Below are 9300 nucleotides of genomic sequence, written 5' to 3'. Positions count from 1 at the left end.
AAGTGCGCCAAAGAAAAGATTAAAAGTAAAAGATCTTTTTTAAAAAATCGTATGTAGATCAGAGTAAATACGTTTGGGGTTTTAAATGTACAGAAATTCCATTTTAGTGGAGGTGTGAGAGGGTAAGTGAAAGAAAAACCCGACGCTGTCCGAAATGCAATGCTTAGGAGAAATATTATATCACCACCACTTTAACATGCAATGCTGCCGCTGTTACTACTACTACTACTACTATTTCTACCATGATTCGTGCTGCTACTACTTCCATCTTCTGTTTTTGTTCATTTGGCAGTGAAACATTCCTCTTTTGCAAATTTATGTTTGCGCTCTCTTTAATTCTCTCTCTCTCTCGCCTCCATCACTATTTCTAACTCCAACCTTCACCGCTAAAATTTAAGGTAGTGAACAAGGGAGGTAACTCCGACAACGGCGCTAACTCATAGGAGGGAAACTCGGGGACAATTAGTTGTGTTGAGCAGAGAGGGAAATATTCATACATACATAATACATAGAGAGAAAGAAAGACAGAGAGAGAGACACATACACAGAGGGAGTGAAAGATATATATACAAACAAAACAAAAAAGTACATATACAGTTAGAAAGCGAGATAGAGGAAAATAATAGCAAACTAGCGTGTTCTGAGTAGTTTTATCAATTACCCAAGCTGAAGGGAAATATGACATTAGATTCCTAAACCAGGTGTAATCAAACCAAATTCAAAAAAAAGCAGGTAAAGTAATATTTTTGTTATTTTCAGAGAATTCCTTTGCAGGATCTGTTACAGGAATAAGTACCCTATATACATCCGTAAACGATCGAAATTTCTGTTGGTGTTTTATCGGGACGCAAAGTGTTGAGACGCTCTTTGACCAAAATTACTTCCAGTCTTACAACAATAACCTCGCAACACCCTTTTCTCCTTTTCACACTATTAACTTCCAGGTTTTCATTTGTCCTGCTTTTTTTTTTCTCGCTTTACTTTAATAAATTTCACTTATAAAAATCAAATTAACCCTTTGGCCATCTCACACATGCAATATATACGTGTGTATTTAATATCGACAACGTTATTTATTTCAGTGTTGTTCCATACAAAGTGATTACTATTTTTCTTATAGGAAAGGCATGAACGCTAAAAAAATTCAATTTTATGCCATTGTTGTAAATCCTTATTATATAAAGAAAAAAAATCTTCGATTAAACATATTTTTGAAAACATCAATAATTAAACAAACAAAAATCACAGGAACAAAAAGCCCATCATCTCTGATTCCTCTTCCTGGGTGTAATATTGAACCCTCGACATGCTTTGGATTGATCAAACTCGCAACATGTACACTATCGATTCCAAATCCTTTATTTTTTAATCATGTTTAATGTTGTAAGTTCCTATCAGCTTCTGTTTTTTCTTATCAATGAATAGCTGTGTCAATCTTTGTTTGATATTTAGCCAAAGTATAGATAGATAGGTATGCTGTTTAGTTTTACTTGTTTCATTAAGGTGACAAACAAGTGATTACTGACTTTTAGATACACGTGAGTATATATTACTGAAGGAACTTAATAGCTCAAGTGATTCGTAAATGAAAAATATTCATCTGAGTACAGTTTTCGGCTTTGGTGCTAAAATTAGCTTGTTTCTTCTTGTCATCGTTACAACTTTATCGGCGGTTTTCATCTTTTTACGATCGTGAAGATGAAAACAGATTCTCCTAAACAAGGCGTACCACTGACACATAGGGTTTCTAATCTATACCTGGAATCTATATTCTCTTTAAATAGCAAAAATAAATAAATAATTGTTTTGATTATTCAGTCGTTGCTGGTGATCTGGTTTGTACTTGCATAACAGTTATTGACATAGATGAAGACTAAAAGTTTAGCTAATTTATGCCCGTATCGATGAACATAGGCGCTTGTGCAAAGGTTGTCAGACCTGCTAATACAGCAGTCAATAGTTCAAAGTAACTTCAAATCCCAAATCAATGACAGGAATTCCGTCATTTGATCTATCATCACTGGTGTCATTTTAATGCCTATTTCATTATAATAGATCTGCAATATTGGAACTCAACATTCTTGAATTCTCGTTGAGCAATGAATTCTTCCATTAAACAAATAGTTTTCAACTGTGACAGTATCTTTCATGCAGTTCTAGGCTATTATGATGAGAAGGAATTTTCATACTTACAGGGTTGATAAAATAATGCTAGTCAATTATACCTTCCCACTAAATTTGAGATGCCATGTATCGGTGTTAGAAATCATGTTGATCAAGACTATATTTTGACGTTCAAAGAAATCCAAGATGCAGGTCATATCAGAAAAGGATAAAGTGTCAGCTGTCATCAATTACTTTTCTTTCCATTATTGAAGATTTATACCCGAACTAGTTTAATTTGGTGATAAATTTTATAACATTGAAGAAATTAATTTTCAGAATTTAAATATGGAGGTTTCAGAATTGTACTTGCTTAGTTAGTAACTTGATCTCAGGTCAAGTGTGTTGAAACTGAAACAGTTATGCTGTAGAAGAATCATGGTAGTCTTTAAAAAAAATCTAAATGGAAATAATGTTATAGGACAAAAAGTCATATTTCATTTAAATTATATATTATTAAAGTAATAAAGTATTTTAAGTAGCACATTACTGGACAGTACAACTTGTATACAATCGCTAAACAATGTATATAATGTTCATAACATTACATGAATGAAGAAAAAATCACTGTCCATGCATAATTTGTCATTGTTTCCTTGATTCTTCACAAATATACTATTACATTTACCATTTGTTAATTTCTTAATCTTATGCTAAAGTGTGTCAAAAAGTCACAGCAGTTCACCAAAACTTTGATACATAGTATCAATCAGTCAAATCCTCATTACTCTCTTGCTACTTGGAAAAAGACCCCCCCTCCTCCACCTTCTCCATAACTTTCAGCTTTATGTACCCAATCTCTACATTTTTTCAAATCTATCCTATTCATCCCTTCAACTGGTTTGTTGGTATCTCCTGTTTCTCTTGTGGTGTCTTGGAGTCAAGTCCATCAAATGTTTCATCAACCTGTTGTCACTCATCTTCTAGATGTATCCAGCTCAACTGCATTTCAACAACTTTTATGAACTTGATAATGTCATTCAGTTTTGTTTATTTTCTAATCTGTTTTGGTTCTGAGGCCATGAGTTAAAAATCATTTTGATAAAGACAATGTTTTGATGCTGGTGGTCTCACAAAGGGATAAAATTGCAGCTGATATCAGTTGTTTGTCCCATTTTTTTTTTAAGATTTGTGCTCTCACTGGCTTAATTTGATGATAAATTTTATAACAGTCAATCATTCCCATCATAGTCCCTCCCCAATTGGCGTGAGTTTCTCTTTGGAGACTTAATTTCCAATATTGCTTGGATGTCAGACTTCAAACTTACTCAAAAAGCTTTGGAGCTCATAGTTACATCTAACTATGAGCTCCAAAGCTTTTTTATTCTTACCAATTATTTATCTGTCCATAAATTAGTTTACATTTTGAGGGCTAATCAGATTCTCACCATTCCTGCAACTCTTTAACAATCTAATTTATGTGGGAAACTCAAAAGCTTGGTCAATGTTAAGCTCCTTTTAGTATCTCTTAGTAGCATTACTCCAGCAATTTTGGGGTCTGGGTTTATGTAAATGCTCCTCACTACTTCTCCCTTGCCTGTACCTCTTTAGTGGGCAACCTCCTTTCCTTTCCAATATGGGCTAGCTCCAAGAGGAATGTGAAGAAAATTATAACTGGAAATTATGTAGTTTCAGAGCAGGGGAAATTGACTAAGAGAATTGGGGACAATTTACAGTCAAAACACATTTTTGATTCTCATCTGATTAGTCTAATTAATATCTAAAGTGTTGCTTGTGCAAAACATCAATGGTTTACTTAGCCTGGATGATCTCAGCATCTACATCACTCTAAGAGTCAGGGCTCACCATTGTGTTGAAATGAGGTGCTGGTATGGCAAGCCCCTTGAGGCCATGTGGTCTTTATGGATTGTCATATCAACTGAAAATGGGTCACTTAGGTTGTCACAAATTAAATCTAATCATTAAACAAACCCTAACCAGGGTAAATATCCTCTCAGTACTGAAGATAGTAGGGATTGTCACACTCCTTGCCTTTGGAATAGAGGCAGAGGTCTCATATGAGATACCACCATTAGTGGCTCTTTGTTCCATTGAATTTCCTTAAAGTTGTGGCAGAGGTGGAGGTTAACTTCATCCAAAGCTCAATAAAATAAAACACTGAAACGCCAGTCTTAGGTAAATTAGGTCATCCAAACTGTGGCATTAGAGATGTTCCAGGGAGTGGACAGGTGACCTTAATATCATTAGTAACTCATTTCACTGGGTGAGTTTCCTAAAGGCAGGGACTCTGAGAGAAATTTGGCAATGTTGAACAAGGCTGCTTTTCAGAGTTCAGAAGTGAGATCCTCTCCAAACTGAAATAGAGTGTGGAGAATTTGGCATGGATTTGTGGAGGGGCTGGTGGACAGTCATGGGTACTTCCTTGACACTCTAAGCCCTGGACTGATGTACCAACTGACTCTTACCTCTTACAGGCCCTGCATCAAGATGCGTGGCTGTTTCCATGCTTCAGCCTTGCAATCACCCATGTTAATGCAATGAATGTTTTGGGTTGTCTCAAACATTTTTGGAAGGGAACACCAGTCTCCTGGCACAATAATTGCCTCTTTATTAGCCTACTTTTTTCCGATCATTTTCTCACTATCCACTTTTAAAAATAGTGTTCATTTTCAATGATGATTCTTATGAAGAATTAAAATATTCAATTGCTTTCCAATATTTTGTTTTATGATCTTTCCACGATTTTCCTAGCTGTGCTCAAATGAGTGAATTGAGTAGTTCTCTTAGTCTGCTTGCTATGTCTTCAAATACATCCACTGTGCTACATCTTTCATCAAACGATGCAAAGATTCAAATAAACTCCTACTCATAAAGGAACCTAAAACTGGGTCATTTATTTACTGTAGACTATTCACAGTCTGCTTATAAGAAATATTTCAAAAACTACAGTGTGAGGAAGATGAAATGGGAATTGAAATCAGTGGCATGTTCTTACATGCCTTTGATTCATGCATGTCGTAGTTCTCATGAGATCTAATTGAAAACCAGAGCTGGCTGTGGAGTTGGTTCATAAAAACTTTGAATTTGAATCCAACTTAATAATTTAGGTCATGACTAACTTTGATTCCTCTATCTAATTAGACTAATCATATATTTTTGTATTGATCCAAAGCACTCAACATAAACGGCTACTTTTTATCACCTTAATTTGTAAAAGTTTGGGTTTAAATGTTATTGTTATGCCATTGTAGCTTTTTTCCATACTAATTAAAGAGGTTACAAGTGATTAAGTATATGACAAGACAGAAAATTAAAAAGGAGGCTGATTTTATCAAAATGATTTTTTGAAAAATAAAAGAAAATCAGCAACCTCTTCCTCTATCAGTTCAAAAATCTTTTAGCAAAGAATATAAAACTAAAATGACCATTTTGAAAGAAATAAAAGAGTATTGTAGTTTGCTTGAAGCATTGTGTATTGTTTGTAAAGAAATAAACTCAAATTAGATATAAAACCCTTCCTTTTTTAAGTTGAAAGCATTGTTTGATTATATACCTGAAGTAAAGGTAACTTGAAAGATTATATTAAAAGAAATAAAAATTGTGAGAATAAGTTAAAAATTATAAGCATTAAAACAAAAACAGAGGTTGAACAATTACATCATTTCTTTTTTTTTATGTAATTTCCTTGTTTTTTTTATGCATTCCTAGTTGTCCACGAAGGTTTGTGGGTGGTTGTTTATTCACTACTTTCTACACTTCTTTGTCTGTAACAAATTGACAGCCTCACATATTGTAAAAGATGGTAAAGTTTATCTTTGAAAAATTATTTACAGCAAAAATTCAAATCCAAAGTTTTCAAATGTTTTGTTCTTAGAAACAGAAATGCTATTATGAAATCCTCTTCCCTAGAAGTCCTTAAGTCTAATTTGACTATTTTCAGTGCAGGAAAGCTTTTCAATATTTGACTTAGGTAGGTGGTGGTATTGCTGTTACAATTTTAGCTACATCACTGGATTAATCTCTGGATAAGCAAGAATGACTTATTCTTTGGTCAGTTTTAGCTAGTGGTCATAATTTTCTTTACTTGAACGCCTAGTGTTTGTTTTCTGTTTAAATGGCATCTCTTTACTTTTAAATGTTCCATTTTGCCCATGTATGCTCCATAGTATTAATATTCAATAATTGAATTAGTTACATATGAAATTTCAAATTTTAATATCTATGAGGGGGTGCTGAAAAGTTCCTGGCATTAAGAGTATCACAAAAGGCTTGGTTGAAGGCCCAACCTTCCAAGTTCTTTTACAGGGTTTAGAAAGATTGCTGCAGTAAGTGTGTGAATCTGAGACAGGAATATGTTGAATAAAATCATAATTAACTGATCCTCCTGTATTTTTCTTTTACCCAAAACCAGGAATTTTTCAGCATCCCACCCCCTCGTATTACAGTTTACATTTGGTCAGTCTGTATTATTTTTACTGATTCTAACTCCAACCACAGTGACTCAATAATTGCTTCTCACTGATTCCACAACACCCTTATTAGGAAACTGAATACAGAAAGCAAGAATAAACACGAACAAAAGAGTAAGAATGAACATGAAAAAAAAGTAATGTTCAAAGTTGAAAGGTCCTTTACAGTGTCTATGTGGTTGGAATACCTTTGACCTCAAATCTACTTAATTATTGCTAACCTGAGGTTTAACAGCAACAAACAAAGAGTAAGGCCACAAATGTGGAATCTTATTCTTCTCACAGCAATTGAACTTATTCATTCAAATCTCGTTTTACTGTGTTACTCAGTATTTATTCTACAGCCTAGAACATTACACAGTTCAAAAATATATAGTTAATTTATATCTTGCTACATACATCCTTCAGCAAATATTTTAAATTAACGTTCACAACAGCATCTTTCTTTTTATACACTGCTTCAATGTTCATTTCAAAATTGTAAAATGAATTATTTTTGTATGAAAAATTAAATTATATCTTCTGAATTTTCTTGGACTTTCACTTTCTTCACTGTTACATTCATTCAATTGTGAATTTTATAACATTTAGTACATGTTTCAAATAGATGTTGACTTTCTGTACTTTCTTACATTGGTGACGCATACTAACTTTTGCTAAATTGGTGACTTTCCATTTTTTTTATAGCATAACTATGCTACTGAAAGTATGTTTTGCATCTATATTGACTACATTTCGTTTCGCTTGGACTTCGTGTGTGTACATTTTGCTGTTTTCTATATTATCAATTCTCTGAGTGTGCGTGTTTCTGCGTTCGTTACGTCTATAGTAAACTATAGTAAAGAACATTTTACGCTGTTTTAATAAGCCCACATCTAAGGAAGTAGCCATCCTTATGGTTGGTGATCCCATTGAAAATGATGATATTCTCATTCGTGTTCGAGATAACAAACTTAAACGTGTTTCACAGACTCATTCCTCTTATGATGCTCTCCATTATACTCTTATTCTGTGGAATGGACAAGATGGGTGTTGTTTCAATATTCCATGGATTGAACCTGCAACAGGATAGCCAATTAGAAACAAAAGGGTGTCGTCAAATGACTTCTATTCTTACCAACTGACATTAAGACCAGAACAATCAAATCCTTTCTACTATAGGCACAAGGCCTGAAATTTCAGGGGAGGGGACCAATTGATTACATTGAACCCAGTGTCTCACTGGTACTTAAATTATCGACCCCGAAAGGATGAAAGGCAAAGTTGACCCCAGCGGCATTTGAACTCGGAACGTAAAGACAGGTAAAATACCGCTCAAGTATTTTGCCCAGCATGCTAACAATTCTGCCAGATCACCACCTTCCAGAACAAATCAATTACACATGTCAAATAAACTTTACTTTCATTTACATATTTTCTATGTTATTTCAATAACCAGCTATAGTTATTTCACATACACTTCTCTACAACGACCTGGTTTCATTAGAAAATAGAAATAGTTTCACACTTTCAATTTGAACCAAAATTACAAAGTGTTGCATTACGAGAGTGACAATGTGTGAACAATCAAAGTAATGTTTCTCCGAATTATTTGCCTGTGTATTATAATAAAGAAAGCTGCTTATTATCTATCTACCAAATAAACTATGTTTTTGATTCAACAACTCTTTTTTACAACTAAAATAACCTCGACAACTAGGTTGGGTCGCACAATTTTGAGGTCATTTTCGGATAATATTTTAATTTGCTTCTAATGTATCGCTTTCATCCAATGTTTCACACATGCATAGAATTCTACTCAGACAAACATTTATGAAAATGTACACATAAATATTGTATTAAAATAAGCCACAACCAAAAAAATTGCATTAAAAGACATCCATTTTTCTATATGTCATGAGGAAATACAGCCTCCCTCTCTCTGTCTCTCGCTCATGCAGAAAAAAGATGTATTTATGGGCGAAGGTCAAGAATATGCACTCCCGGTGTTTAGGGTTACACCGAAAACAGGTTGTGTGCGTATTCTTTACTTCCACCTATTTATGTACATGTATATGAAAGATAATGTGTGTGCATGAGAGAAAGAGAGCAAGTGAGTGCCACTTGCACATACATGCAAAAACATTTATACATCACAACACACACCTTCACTCAATCACTCTCTCTCTCTCACAGACACACATGTCCATTTCATATACATGTACATCTTATATTTTCTCCTTGTACTTTATCCTCTCTTTCAATTTCTGCTCTCTTCAAAGCATACAGAGATTAAAACAATTTTATGGAAATTAACAAACAATCATATGATCCCATATATGTCGAGTAGACAACTTTGCTTCTTCAAATGAAAGAATGCCATAAAATAACTTTCTTTGACAAACACACACTCTAAGTAAAACTTCTGTGTGAATTATGTTAATTCTTGCAGTGTGCACGTGCAAATTTACAGCTCAAATCCAATTGAAATGATCTATTGTGTACTTTGTGTTTGTGATGAACATATTTAAGAACCCGGTCTTCGATATAAACTTAAAAGAAGTTTTCCCAGAAATCCTTCCTTAACCTCTTCTTTCTAGCATGTCCAAGGTGACATTTCCGCCCGCCCCGCCCCTCATTTTTTTCCTAAATTTCTTCTGATTCCAATGTTTGCGATACAGAAGATTATGATTTCACCCACAAAACATGTTCTCAATATTTTAATTTT

General features: G+C 34.0%; 1 protein-coding gene across 1 annotated transcript in view; it reads left to right on the top strand.

The window, feature by feature from the left end:
• Positions 1 to 138: 138 nt before the first annotated feature.
• Positions 139 to 9300, top strand: part of LOC106875524 (uncharacterized) — a 20988-nt gene continuing 11826 nt past the window's right edge. Inside the window, exon 1 of the mRNA XM_014923718.2 lies at positions 139 to 732. The gene's annotated coding sequence lies outside the window, so the exon portion shown is untranslated. The remainder of the gene's footprint in view (positions 733 to 9300) is intronic.

Source organism: Octopus bimaculoides, chromosome 4 (genome assembly GCF_001194135.2).
Source record: "Octopus bimaculoides isolate UCB-OBI-ISO-001 chromosome 4, ASM119413v2, whole genome shotgun sequence".
In the NCBI taxonomy this organism is placed as follows: domain Eukaryota; kingdom Metazoa; phylum Mollusca; class Cephalopoda; order Octopoda; family Octopodidae; genus Octopus; species Octopus bimaculoides.
Note: the sequence above shows the minus strand (reverse complement) of the source record. Positions and strands in the feature narration are given on the sequence as shown.